We start from the raw sequence: 16,072 nt of genomic DNA on the forward strand, positions 1-16,072 counted from the left end.
CCCTGTCTCTGGAAACTCTTCTCCATGCTCTAATTTCAAATCATTTTCTAAGTTGTCTTAGAACGTAAGTCTCGGTCTTTATATTGCTCGTTATCCTATCGGCCCTCTTCGCTCAAAATCTTTTCTAATTATGGCATCTTCCTCGAGGGTATACGAGCAGATTGCACTAAGTCAAAAATTATTGTTTTGAGAAAATCAAGTTTTAGTAAAATTTTTAAATGCAGGGTGATCAACTTCTGTGTCAAAGTCCAATATATCTGTTATTATAAGATATATGAAAAAAAGTTGTCAATAAAAGTTATAGACACCTTTAATGTACACATTTTAAAATTAGTGAGAAATATACAGGGTCTTCCATAACACGGTGCCAAACCAAAGTTATGTTTTTTTAAATGGAACACCCTGTATTTTATTCAAAATCTGGTTTCTCTACATTTTTCTGATTAAAAAGATATAACACTTATCTAGGGTTATACTGAGTGTTTCAAAGTTATGAGCACTTTTATAAAAAAATTATACTGATTTGATCTCCCTGTATGATTCTAACAGTATGATATAAACTTATTTTTTTACTGCTGTTGACTGTCAATATTAAAGTAGTTTTGCAACAACGTACACTTTTTTTATCACTACACAAATTGTATACAGGGTAAGTCAAAATGTAAATAAAAGATTTTCTTCATATTTTTAAATGGAACACCCTGTATTTTATATTACCATCGAAAAGTTCTTTCATTATACTTGCATATCTTTTAAATATTCCCTACACCTAAAGTTATTAGTTTTCGAGATATTTTAGTTTTATTTTTAATAACTCATAGATACGTTTATTACAGTAAATTAATTACCCTTAATATTAGAAACCTCCGATGAGTTTGTTAATGATAATTAAAATTAGACTGCGTTTTATTTTTTCTCCAAGTTTATGGTAAATTCTATACAATAACGACAATTTTGTATTTACTAACAAAATGATATTAATTTTCCGCGAAGAAATGGGAACTATAAATTGCTGCAAGTTCTTGTTTAAGGTGGCTTTGAAATAATTGACACAAGAACTGTCAGATGTAAGATTTTAATTATCTGTACGTTTTTATTTTTGTTATTGATTATAATTGTTTGCCATATTGTTATAATTGTTATGTAACAATGAATTTTAGTCGTGAAGAAATGACAGACATGATATGGATTTTAGGAGAGTGTTTCAAAAACTCATTAGTTGCCACAAGAATTTATAAGGAACGGTGTCCATAGCGTCAACAACCAAATAAGAGAGAATTTGACAACTTACTAGACAGGTTTAATCGTACTGGTTCTGTTTATGAAGCAAAGGAAAAAACAAAAATCATTATTAAGGATGAAAATGAATTAAGGGCCGGTTGTTCGAACGCTAATCAACAATGATCACTATCAAATATTTAATTACTGTCACCAAAACTGTCAATGTCAACTTTTATCGGGTTGCTGAAAACATAATTGATTAAAATTATGAGATTAGTTAATCAATTAACATAACAATTATTAACATAATTGATTAAGTAATTTCATATTATGTTTTCAGCAACCCAAACAAAGTTGACATTGACAGTTGGGGCCAGTAATTAAATATTTGATAATGATCATTGTTGATTAGCGTTCGAACAACCGGCCCTTAATGTTTTACTGCCTGTTACAGAAAATCCTCATACAAGTATTCAAAATATCACAAGAGAGCAAGATATAAATTATAGATCTATCCAAAACATACTCAAGAAAAACAACATGCACCCATATCAGGGATGATTTCGAACGAAGAGTACAATTTTGTCAATGGTCACAACAGCAAATAGTTATACAGAGATATTTTTTTGAGTTTGTTCTTTTTTTTGGAGACGAGGCAACATTCCTCAAAAATGGTAGGGTAAACAGACACAACTTTCATTATTATTCCACAACCAATCCGTACTGTGCTCAGACACATAGTCAAACGAGATGGTCCTTAAATGTTTGGGGTGGAATCATAGGCAATTACGTTATGGGTCCTTCTTTCTTTCTTTGAGGAATCGGTAAATGGTGAGGTTTATTTAAATTTTCTAGTGAATCATTTACCTATTCTACTTGAAAATCTACCATTAAACATCCGCCAACATATGTGGTACCTTCACGACGGAGCCCCTGCTCACCACAACGCACTTGTCAACGGTGAACTCGATGAACTATTTCCTGAAAGATGGATAGGAAGAGATGGGCCAGTTCACTGGCCACCCAGATCACCAGAATTAAACGAAGTTGACTTCTTTTTTTGGGGTTTTATTAAAGACGTAGTATATAGCACACGTCCAACAATAGTTGACGATATGAAAGTAAGGATTCAAAACGCCTTTCAAAGTGTCACACAACAAATGCTTACAAACATCAGTAGGTCTTTCGAAACTCGTCTCCAGGCTTACGTAGACGTTATGGGAGGTCATTTTGAACACCTTTTATAACATAAGAAGTACGTTGTATTTAATTTAGTTTTTTTAATAAATTTTAATAAATTAAAGTATTGTTATTAATAACTAAGTAATTCATGTTGTTCATCATCATCATCATTCTCTTTGCCTTATCCCTATGCGGGGTCGGCTTCCCTAATTGCATTTCTCCACACAATTCTATCTTGGGCCATATCAATGTTAATCCCCTTTACCAACATGTCCTGCCTTATCGTCTCCCCCCAGGTCTTCTTTGGTCTTCCTGTCCTACTCCTTCCAGGAATCTGCACTTCAGCTATTCTTCGTATTGGGTGGTTAACGTCTCTACGTTGAACATGACCAAACCATCTTAACCTATGCTCTCTCATTTTGGCATCAATTGGTGCCACACCTAGACTTCCCCTAATATACTCATTTCTAATTTTATCCTTCTTTGTCACTCCACTCATCCATCTAAGCATTCTCATTTCAGCCACATGCATTCGCTGTTCCTCTTTCTTTTTCACTGCCCAACATTCAGTTCCGTACATCATAGCTGGTCTTATGGCTGTTTTATAGAATTTTCCCTTCAGCTTCATTGGAATTTTTCTGTCACACAACACACCACTCGCTTCTTTCCACTTCATCCATCCAGCCCTAATTCTACTGCATGCATCTCCATCTATTTCTCCATTACTCTGTAATACCGATCCTAGGTACTTAAAACTATTGCTTTTTACAATCATTTCACCATCCAAAGATACCACTTTATTTGTAGTAGCTCCATCTTTAAATGAACATTCCAAATACTCTGTTTTTGTCCTACTAAGTTTTAAACCTTTTTCCTCCAGAGCTTGTCTCCACTGTTCCAGTTTTTGTTCTAAGTCTCTTTCACTATTTCCTACTAACACGACATCATCAGCATACATTAAGCACCATGGAATGTTACCCTGTATTTTCGCTGTTATCTGGTCCAAAACTAATGAGAATAAATACGGACTAAGCACAGAACCTTGATGCAATCCTACTTTCACATGAAATTTATCAGTCTCTCCCACACCTGTCCTAACACTAGTCGTTACTCCCTCATACATATCCCTCACAATCTTTACATATTCACCAGGGACTCCTTTCTTATTGAGTGCCCACCACAGAATCTCTCGAGGAACTTTATCATATGCTTTCTCAAGATCAATGAATACCATATGAGCGTTTGTTTCTTTACTCCTGTATTTTTCCATCAACTGCCTTATAATGAAAATTGCATCTGTTGTTGATCTACCCTGCATAAAGCCAAATTGATTCTCGGATATTTCGGTCTCTTCACGTATCCGTCTATCAATTACTCTTTCCCATATTTTCATGGTGTGGCTAAGCAGTTTTATAGCCCTGTAGTTTGTACATTGTTGTATATCTCCCTTGTATTTGTAAACAGGTACCAGTATACTGCTTCTCCATTCGTCTGGCATTTGTCCAACTACCATAATTCTATTAAATAGACCTGCTAGCCACCTTGTTCCTGTCTCTCCCAATGCTCTCCATACTTCCCCAGGAATATCATCTGGTCCTACCGCTTTTCCTTTCTTTATTTTTTGAAGCGCTTGAGCCACTTCCTCGTTGGTTATTTTGGTGACCATTGCTGCTACTGTCTCCGTTGACTCTACAGGCTGTCTGTCAAATTCTTCATTTAATAAGCTGTCAAAGTACTTTCTCCATCTCTTTTTGACATCCTTTTCGTGAACTAGTATTTTATTATTTTCATCTCGGATACATCTAATCTGATTAAAATCTTTTGCTTTCTTTGCTCTCTGTTTGGCTATTTTATATATCTTCGTCTCGCCTTCCCTGGTATCAAGTTGATCGTATAGGTTTGAATACGCTTCTGCTTTAGCTTTTGCTACTGCTACTTTCGCTTCCTTTTTGGCGACCATATAGTTTTGAAGATCTATGTCCGATCTGGTTTCTTGCCACTTTTTATATAATTTTCTCTTCTCTTTTATTTTTCCTTGTACTTCATTTGACCACCACCAAGTCTCTTTATCCTCAAACTTCTTTCCTGACGTTTTCCCAAGTATTTCAATAGCCGTCTCTCTAATAATATTGGCCATTTTTCTCCAAATTGTGTTAGGGCTTCCTTTCATGTTCCAATATATTTTTTCTACTATTCTTTCCCTGAATAGACCTTCCTTCTCATCTTTTAGCATCCACCACTTGATTTTTTGTGGTCCTCTCCGATATTTTTGTTTAGTTTCGCTTTTTACTTCGATGTCCAGAACAAGCAGCTTATGTTGTTGGCTTACTGTCTCACTAACTATTACCTTGCAGTCCTTGCATTCACGTATGTCTTCTATCCTTATCATGAAGTAGTCTATTTGGGATTGATGTTGTCCACTTTTGTAGGTAATAAGTTGAGTTTCTCTCTTTTTAAAGAATGTGTTAACAATCGCCATATCCAATGCTGTTGCTAATTCTAGCATGTCATCTCCAGCTTCATTTCTAGTTCCAAAGCCTAATCCCCCATGTATTGTTTCATATCCTGTCTTGGCTTGGCCCACATGTGCGTTGAAATCACCTCCTATTATAACTTTCTCCTCCGCTGGAATATCACTCAGTACGTCACCTAATTGATCATAGAAAGCTCTTCTTTCATTCTCACCCAGACCTGTTTGAGGAGCATACACACACAACATTCAATACCTCTTTATCAATTACAAATTTCACTGACATCATTCTATCACTCGTTCTTACAACTTCTACTACGTTATCTTTCATTTCACTATCAGCAATTATACCAACTCCATTTCTAGTGTTACTACTCCCTACATACCACAATTTATATCCATCACCTAGTTCTTGCGCCCTTTGTCCTTTCCACCTAGTTTCTTGAATACAAGCAATTTGAACTCTTCTTCGTTTGAGCGCATCCACTAACTCCAGACTCTTACCCGTAAGACTACCAAGATTCCAAGACCCTATCCTGATTTTTCTAACCTGCAATGGTGTTCCCCCTGAGATAGTCCTCACCCGGAGATCCGAATGGAGGCTCATTTTACTTCCGGAACATTTTACCTCAGGAGATGCCATCATTTCAGTATAAGTTTTTATTTCGTTTGGAGAAGGTCTTTTCATTATTATGGCCTGAAAAGATTTTTGGATATTTGATGCCTGAATGCCTTTTCTATCAGCACCATACCCTGCCCTGTCCTGCACGTTTAGCCAATACACCACCAATGCAACCAAAGTGCAGTATTACCCCACACCCGCCTGCATTTTTCTGTATAGGCCAGGATCCCTACTGTAAGGACTGCCCTATAAGCCAATGTATTGTTGCCCGTATCCCGCCACTAGGAGGCACGTACTTCATTCGGGATACGCACTAAGTAATTCATGTTGTTATCAACAATAAAACTAAAATATCTCGAAAACTAATAACTTTAGCTATAGGGAATATTTAAAAGATATGTAAGTATAGTGATAGAACTTTTCGATAATAATATAAAATACAGGGTGTTCCATTTAAAATTATGAAGAAAATCTTGTATTTACATTTTGACTTACCCTGTATACAATTTGTGTAGTTATAAAAAAATTGTACATTGTTGCAAAACTACTTTTATATTGACAGTCAAAAGCATTCAAAAAATAAGTTTATATTACACCGTTAGAAACATACAGGGCGATCAAATCAGTATGATTTTATAATAAAAGTGCTCGAAACTTTGAAACACTCAGTATAAACCTAGACAAGTGTTATATCTCCAGAATCAGAAAAATGTAGAGAAACCAGATTTTGAATAAAATACAGGGTGTTCCATTTAAAAAAACATAACTTTGGTTTGGCACCGTGTTATGGAGGACCCTTCATATTTCTCACTAATTTTAAAATGTGTACATTAAAGGTGTCTATAACTTTTATTAACAACTTTTTTTCATATATTGTATAATAACAGATATATTGGACTTTGTCACAGAAGTTGATCACCCTGTATAAATTAAAATTACACAAAAAGTATTACTTTTAGTTTAATTCTATTACTTGTATACAAATAGTAAAGGTATTTTAAAGAATGTGGTATATGACAACACCAGTTATTGTTTTTGGTTAATTAGTAATTATTTTTTTAATAAATAATGAACTGACTTAGTTCATTCTGCTTGTTCATAATGTTACTATTTTACACAAGTAGACACACTACTAATCCCATTTTAATGTTAATTTTAGTTGTATTAATTTTACCATTATAATGTTTTATCCTATAATCTTAGACAACTAGAATTTCGGCATTAAAGAAATCTTATTGAAAAATAAAAATAGAAAAGGACAATAGAAATTTTTACAAGTTTAATTATTAGATACAAAAAAAGTACAAAAAGCAAATAGATGGTTGGTCTTCGTTATCTAGACCAAGGCATTTAGGAATTTTAAATACTGCACATAGAAACTTGTAACTTTTTGAATTGTGTTCAAGATGATGTCACAAAAAACTTCTACATTAGAAAAATGGATGGAAATGCATACTTGCATTTTAAAAGTGCAAAGAATGCATTCAAAGGTGCACAAACATATCCAAATAAGTGTATTAAGGGCTAGCTTTTGTAACTTGATGGTTTTTTGGTTTAGAACCGGCCACCGGAGCACCAGGTGCCCAGGTTCACTGCTAGGGCACATGATCTGGAGTTTCGTGGGTTTTTGGCAAATTGATGCAAACAGATTACTCGAGGGTTTTTGGGGCCGCTGAATAAGAATACGACATCAGAACCGACCCCCGATGCACAAACACCCTCTAAACTCTATAAGGTAACATGCCTTAGCAATGACCTTGGGCACCAGGTGGTCGGGGTTCGTTTCTAATGGCGCATTCGTACTAAGTAATCCCAAAAACCGCCTAGAAGTAATCTATTTGCATGCATTAAGTGCCGAAATCTCTCGAAACTTCGAAGATGGTATGACCCTATATAGACACCACGTGTCTGTTCTGAAGGTGTATTCGTCTTCAGCACACCCAAAGACTCCCTCTGAGTAATCTGTTTGCATCAATTTAATGCCGAAAACCCTCTAAACTCCAGAAGATGATGTGCCTTAGCAGTGAAACTGTGGCCTAGGTACCGCTAGGGTCGGTACTGATGGAGAATTCGTATTCAGCGACCCCAAAAGCCCCCTAGTTACAAAATCTGGTCCTTAATTATCTTGACATGTTTATGCACTTTTAGATGCACTTTGTGCCCTTTAAAATACAATTATGCATTTCCACTAATTTTTATATTGTAGACGTTTTTCCTGACATCATCCTGAACACAATGCAAAAAGTTGCAAGTCTCTAGGTGCTGTATTTAAAATCTATTTACTCCGGTGATTTTAGTGCTAAATGATCTAATCTGAATCATAGACATCAGGTTCCGTCAGAACATTGATAATTTGTTTATCAAACAGCAAATCTTCGTACCACCTTCTGAAATACTTCTGGCTTCTGGTATTACCTTCTTCTTGCAAAACCGCATTAATTCATTCTTTTTGGCAAAATTTATTTTAATCGGCGTAGAGTACAATTTTGTAAAATTTTCAATATTCAAAAATAGTTGATTAGCACGGCTTGACCTATGAGTTGTCACATTTATGGCTCTTTAATTAGGTAAATGGTTTCTCTTTTTCGTACATTAACCTTTTGATTTAAACCTGATGATAGGTATACATATTGTACAATCAGAATGTTGTAAGTCAACGTTAATACATTGTTGTATGTTCGGTTTTCGCAAAAATAGTAAAAACGGACTGCATTAAGAGTACTTAATGCATTCTGCTAGTAAATGAAACAGTCAAACTGACTTAGTATTAATTTTTTTCTGTTATTATGATAAATAAGACTTAGTGTGTTTGTGCAGTGTATAGAGCATCCTTTTTTATATACGACTGCATTAATAGTTAAATAACTAAAAAAATTGATTGACTTAGTGCATTCTGCTGGTATACCCTTGTCTCGCCTGATTACATGTAGTGTCCATCTAAGGCGTGCTACCTTAATGAATTTTACAACTTCACGTCCTCCAAGACTTCAAAAAGAATATATGGAGGGATAAAAGAAAAAGGTTTGTAGCGTAGGCGTTACAACTTTGAGTTATATAGAATATAATATATAGAATCTATATAACTCAAAGTTGTAACGCCTGCGCCACAAACCTTTTTCTTTTATCCCTCCATACATTCTTTTTAGGATTTTTCACTCGAAACGTTTGAGCAGTTCTTGGTCATTCTGTATAAGTGGCCAAGTTTCTGAACCATAATATTTTAGCACTGGTCTTATTAGTGTTTTGTAGACAGTCAATTTAATGTTTCTAGATAGTTTTGAAAAAGAGGACTCGCCCAAAACAGAAATGGTTTGACAAACAATGCGAAGAAATGCTGGAAACAAAAACTCACAAAAGAATGAAAATGCTACAAAACCCTACAGATGAGAACAAAGCAGATTTTCGCAGAACGAGGGCACAGACAAGGCAACTACTCAGAACTAAAAAGAGAAGCTACATAGAACAGCAAATACGAGTAATGGAAATAAGTGGTGAGAGGAATCAAATAAGAAAATTCTTTAGGGAAGTGAAGACAGTCAGACAAGGTGGAAATGTTGGGGTAACACAAGCTATGAGAAATGAAGCAGGTGAACTGATAATGATGGAAACAGAAATCGTAGAGCGATGGAAGGAATACTTTCGGAATTTACTAAATATTGAAAGTGAGATGGAGGAATCAGAGACTACATTTCATTCTGCAGATGTGGAAATACCACCACCAACACTCCAAGAAGTAAAGAATGCAATAGCATCTCTTAAAGATCACAAAGCACCAGGAAATGATGGTATAAATGGAGAATTGATAAAAAAAGGAGGAAACGTTTTACATCAAAAATTGTATGACATTATTCTCAGAGTATGGTAACAGCAAAAAAATGCCTAGAGAATGGAATGGAAGCGTTATAATACCCATACATAAGAAGGGAAATAAAGAGCAATTCCGAAACTACAGAGGCATATCGCTTATTAGTACAGCGTATAAGATTCTAGCAATTATCTTACTAAAGAGACTCACTCCGTATTCGGAAGATATTCTAGGCGACTACCAATGCGGCTTTCGAAGTGGAAGGTCAACAGTAGATCAAATATTTACCATCCGACAAATATTAGAAAAACACTGGGAATTCAACTGAGATGTACACCAAATCTTCGTAGATTTCCAGCAAGCATATGACTCGATAAAAAGAAGCAGACTATGGCTAGCAATGCTAGAAATGGGAATACCAAGAAAATTAGTGCAGCTCACTCAAATGTGCGTGGCAGACTCATATGCACAGGTAAAGATAGGAAACAGAACATCGATGCCATTTAGTATAACATCAGGGCTTAGACAAGGAGACCCTTTATCACCATTGCTATTCAATTTGGCTTTAGAATACGCAATAAGTAAAACATCGTCTGAACTAACAGGGGGATTCGCAAATCGAGGATCAAAACTATTGTTGGCCTTTGCCGATGATCTAGATGCAGTCGCTCATTCTACAAGAGACGTAAAAGAGGTGTTTTCACAGCTCGAGGAGGAAACAGGTAACCTGGGCCTTCGAATAAATGAAGAGAAGACGAAATATATGCTGGTGACCAAAAATCCAAGACCAAGAGTTAGGCAGAACGTAACTATTAATGACCACAACTTTGAAGTAGTAAAAGAGTTTAAATATCTGGGAGCAGTAATCACAGAGGACAATCACATAGAAAAAGAGGTCTCAGCAAGAATAGCTGCGGGAAATAGAGCATTATACTCCCTATCATCATTATTAAGATCTAAGCTGCTGAAAAGACAATCTAAATTAAGACTGTACATGTCAATTATTCGCCCAGTTGTTACATATGGGAGTGAAACATGGACTCTACATCAGCGAGAAATAAATAAATTGCTGATATTTGAAAGGAAAGTCCTCAGAATGATATTTGGTCCTCAAAGACATGAATTGACAGGAGAGTGGAGAAGGCGCCGCAATGCTGAATTGGTGACTCTATATGGTACTGAAAACATCGTCAGACATATAAAAGCTAATCGGATAAGATGGGCAGGTCATGTAGTAAGATCAGAGGAAGACAGAGTGCTAAAGACGGTGTTCTTCGAGAGACCAGACGGTAGAAGATCAGTGGGCCGTCCCAGAAAAAGATGGAAGGATGATGTTGAAACCGATCTATCTAGGATTGGGGTACAACAATGGCAAATCGAAGCGCAAGATCGCAGACGATGGAGGGTCATAGTGGATGCGGCGAAGACTCACCCCGAGTTGTAAAGCAAGTCAACAAGTACAACAACAACAACAAGATAGTTTTGAGGCCATCTCTTTTCTTAAGCCATAGTAACACCTACTGGGGAGCGGTATTATCCTTTATTTGTTTTGATTTCTTCACTGACATTGTTATTTTTAGTTAGCAGCGAGCCTAGGTATATGAAGGTCGACACCTTCAAGTTCTAGTTCGCCAGTTATTATTCTTGTAAATGTCGGGTTGCTTGGCCTAGTGCAATACATATATTTGGTCTCTTGAACATTTATGTATAGTTCCATTCTCTGTGCAGATGCTCTTAACGACAGAAATGCTTCAGTCAGCGATTCTGTGGACCTACCTATGATATCTATGTCATCTGCGTATCCGACAATTTGTACTGATGTGTTCAAGATAGTACCATTCATATTAACCTGGGAATCTCGAATTAGTTTTCTTAAGCCCAGGTTAACCCTCGTAAAGCATCTTACGTAAGCATCTTTAGATTCTTACGTAAAAGACGGTGCGGGGTGCATCTGAACCCCATCCGTATATCCATTTTTTATGTGAAATTCGGGGAAATTGATTTGAAAGATAATTAGGACTTGTTTATTATACTATGAAACATAATTTTACAAATAAAGTACCTACTCATTTCTTCTTAAAAACAATTATTATCGTTGCAAGACAAACACATGAAATTTTTCCCAGAGTGAGCAACACACAGTTTCTATACGCAATACAGTTATGCCGGGACTTTCTCTCTTTTTTCTCTGACATAAGCAACACCGACCTTGTCCCGTAGCTCTGTTAGCTCCAGGTGGAACATCAGAAACGTCCAATTCAGGATATTATGAAATTTTCATCATTTGCACCCTACAGTCACTTTTCCAAAAAAAGCACGTAAACGCAAAGAGTTTTAAATGCAGTGATGGGTGGAATGCGTTTAGAAGTGAATTTAATGCGAAAAAAAAATGGACAAAAATCAAAAAAAATTATTAAAAAAGATAGATGAGAAAAACGAGGTTTGGGGTGCACCTGCACCCCGCACCGCCTTACGAAGGTTAAATAAGAGACACGATAGTCCATTGCCCAATCTTAGTCCATTTTTGTAATGAAAGGGTCTTGAGAACTCGTTTTGGAATTTTACCATCCTCTCTGCCCCTGTGAGTGTAAGTTCGGTTAATTGGACAAGTTGAAGCAGAAGATAGTGGGAGGATATCACTGCGCTTTCCGTCCTAATAAATCAACAACGGACCAGATCCTTACAGTGAGGCAAATCCTTGAAAAAACCCTAGAGTTCGGCGTCGACACCCACCACATATTCGTGTACTACAAAGCCGCATAGGACTCAGATAATAGAGGTAAACAGCTAAGTTCATGTCCTCCAATAAAATCTTCGCCATTCCCTTTGCCTAATTCGGCATTGAAATAGATGATAGAGGAATGAAGCCACTGATTTATCTATTGGTCATTTTATCGAGTAAAATTCCCACTCTGTTTGGATGGGTTTGAGGACTGTCGCTTCCAGGATAGCGTTATATTGCTTGTGGTGCAGTTACCACTACCCAGAGATCTGCCTCACTATTTCCAAGAATAAAGATTTTCAGTTTGGCCATTTCTTTCTTTAAATTATCTAATTTCCAGCTTAAAAAGTGTGCTTACGTTCCACGTTCCAATTTTTTAATTCTTCCCGGGGATTATTGGCACCCTCTGACTATCAAATATCTGCCGAGGACTGAGGGACTTATCCTGTATTTCAATTGTCATGATGATTATACTAGGTAAGAGTAAAGGAGTAATTTCTCATGGCTTTCTCTCTACCAGCCTAAAAGCATTACAATTTCTAGTATCAAAATAATAAACGGATCCAGGATCTTTTCCTTACGCTGTGTATTGGTCACATTGCTGGTGTCCGACATCAGAGTAGGATACGGGAAGGAAAACTTTGGTATTTATGTGCGAGAATAGATCTTCTTCTTTTTGTCTCTTCTAACAGTGTGCCTCCATTTAGTTGCTATTCCATTATTTTCGTGGTCTTGCCACTGATTGTCTTCTTATTGGGGAACGGTCTCTTATACCCATTTATTAATGTTGACCACCTTGCATCATCGTCGTAGTCTAAGATCCGAATATAGGTCGATCTGTACCCATCTGCTTGCAGATGAAACATTGTTTTTATTAAATTTCAGACATAGACAAATAGTTCTAGCATGGGTTGCCTATCAAAATCGTGTCATACCTATTCTTAAGGGGGGAACGTAGGGGTTGAAATCAATATTTCTAGCACATTTTTTTAAGTACGATAGAACTATTTCATTTTTTAATTAAATAGGCATATTCAGTTCAATTCATAGATTATTCAAGAAAAAATTCAAGGAAAAATATTGAAAAATAAGCCTACGGTGACAAATTTTTGAGGTGACACCTCAAAATATAATGAATTTTGCGGTGGACATAAGAACTCGTCATTGGATAATAGTAAACAAAAAATTCAAAAAGATTTTATTAACTTATGAGTTTTTCTAGGTAACGTCCAGTTTTATTATTTTTATGGACTTTTGACTTTTTGATATCACTCAGAAATCAAAACAACGATTTTTTTTGCAAAAATAGTGAAAATCAACATATTTATTATTATATTGTTAAATAAGAAATAAGCATAAAACAAAAAATACCTCGACAGCGTTACCTCAAAGAAGGTCTAAAGAAAATTTATACAAAATTTCAGGTAGGTCGATCAAGTAGTTTTTGAGTTACAATATCTACAGCATTTGAAAAAAACAGTTTTAAGAAAAACGCCTTTAAAGTATTGGCACCTTTTATGTTCAATTTCTATTTTGTCTGTTTAATCGTAGAGTGATGCACACCGGAATATGTTTTTGAATCGCCGAGTAATTAACAAAAGAAAATGAGGACAGCGGTTGACCTTTTCTCACTACGCTCAAGCACGCTGCCGCTAACTTGCTGCAAAGCGAGTTGAAGCTAGGGAGGTAGGGAGATAGTGTTGAATATCCTTACCTTTGACTCGCTATGCAGTAGGTTCGCGCCAGCACGCTTGAACGTAGTGAACAATGGTCAAGCTGTTGTCATTTTTTTTTGTAAATTACTTCGCGATTCAAAAAGATATTCCCGTGTGCATTTTACGATTTGACAGACAAAGAAGAAATTGAAAATAAAAGTTGACAATACTTTAAACGCTTTTTTCCCAAAACTGCTTTTTTCAAAGGCTGTAGACATTGTAACTCAAAAACTACTTGACCGACCCACCTGGAATTTTCATTATAAAATTTATTTAGACATTCCTTGAGGTACCGCTGTCGAGATATTTTTTGTTTTATACGAATTTTTTGTTTAACAATAAAAATATGTTGATTTTCAGCCTTTTTGCAAAAAAATTCATTGTTTTGATTTCTGAGTGATATTAAAAAGTTAAAGGTCTATAAAACTAAAAATAACTAGACAGCATTACCTGGGAAAACTCACTAAAATCTATTTTAACTTTTTGTTTACTATGATCCAATGATGAGTGCGGAGGTCCACCGCAAAATTCATTATATTTAGAGGTGTCACCTCAAAAATTTGCCACCGTTGGCTTATTTTTCAATATTTTTTCTTGAATGTTTTCTTGAATAATCTACGAATTGTACCGGGTGTCCCAATTGAAAGGGCTCTCGGCCATATCTCAGGAACCGATTATACTACAGCTTGGAGAAAAAAACATTTATAATAAATTTGCCTCAGGATAAGCCTGGAAATTATTTTTATAATTGTAGGTCCACCGCTAGAAGGCGCAATTGAATATCAAAAATTAAAAGATATAAATTTTACAAAATTTGCCTAATGAGAGGGCACTGGAAATCCGATCATAGTATTCTTCATAAAATTCTGCGCATATTTGATTTCGCAAGTTTAAGCTTACCTTTGCAAATAAGAGGTGGGGGTGAGTGGGAACCTTCTTATGCTTATGACAAAACGGCTGTAAGTCCGGTTCTGCTAAATCGAATTCTGCATACTTGGTCTTGTTGAAAACAGCTCTTTTGCTTCAATGTAAGTGTCTAATTTTCGAAATAGCCTAATAAGTAACATGCAAGCTATGAGGTATTCTTTAATTATTTTCAGAAATCTAGTTCTTCTTTGGAAAATATTAAATACAAGTATGTATTTTTAATCCTATCTAACAAAATTAGACCAAATTAGCAGCAGAGTATCGAAAACCGCATGTCGATACCTTTTTTTATTTCGAGATATCTTAAGAAATGTGTAAATATTAAACAACTGTTACGGTCACCGATAAACGAGGTTAAGGAAAAGTAATGTGCTATGGAAAAAACAAATAAACATTTTCCAGATGTAATCGTATATAATTAATTAAAACAACAATAAGACAGGCACCACTATAAAATATAACAAAGAAATAAAAGCAACTACTTACTTAGTACTGGGTGACTGCCTAAATGTTCAAATTGTTGCCCATCATTTTCGATGGGTAATCGAAAATGATGGGTAACAATCATCGAAAATGATGGGTAACAATTTGAACATTTAGGTCGTCACTAAGTAAGTAGTTGCTTTTATTTTTCTGTTATATTTTATAGTGTTGTTTGTTTTATTGTTGTTTTAATTAATTATATACGTTTACATCTGGAAAAGGTTTTCTTGTTATTTCCATAGCACACTACTTTTCCTTAACTTCGTTTACCGGTGACATTAACTGTCGTTTCTTAAAATTTACACGTTTGTTAAGATATCTTGAGATAGAAAAAAGATATAGACATGTGGTTTATGGTATTCTGTTGCTAATTTAGTTTAATTTTCCAATAAAGGATTAAAAATGCATACTTGTATTTAATATTCTCCAAAGAAAACTCGATTTACAAAAATAATTAAATAACCCCTACTAGCTGACATATTACTTATTACGCTATTTCAAAAGTAAGACTCTTACATTAACGAAGAAGAGCTGTTTTCAACAAGACCAAGTATGCAAAATTCGATTTAGCAGAACCGGACTTACAGCTATTTTTTCATAAGAAGATTCCCACTCACCCCCACCTCTTATTTGCAAAGGTAGACTTAAACTTGTGAAACCAAATACGGAGAATTTTATGAAGAATACGATGATTGGATTTCCAGTATTCGGATATGGATTTCATAAGGTAAATTTTGTAAAATTTTGATTTTTTTAATTTTTAATATTTAATTACGCCCTCTAGCGGCGGACCTAGACTTATGAAAATAATTTCCAGACTTTTCCCGAGGCAACTTTTGTTATACATATTTTTTTCTCAAAGCTGTACTTCTTATTGGGACACCCAGTACTTAATATGCGTATTTAATTTAAAAATAAAATAATT

This window comes from Diabrotica virgifera, chromosome 9 (genome assembly GCF_917563875.1).
Source record: "Diabrotica virgifera virgifera chromosome 9, PGI_DIABVI_V3a".
NCBI classification, from domain to species: Eukaryota; Metazoa; Arthropoda; class Insecta; order Coleoptera; family Chrysomelidae; genus Diabrotica; species Diabrotica virgifera.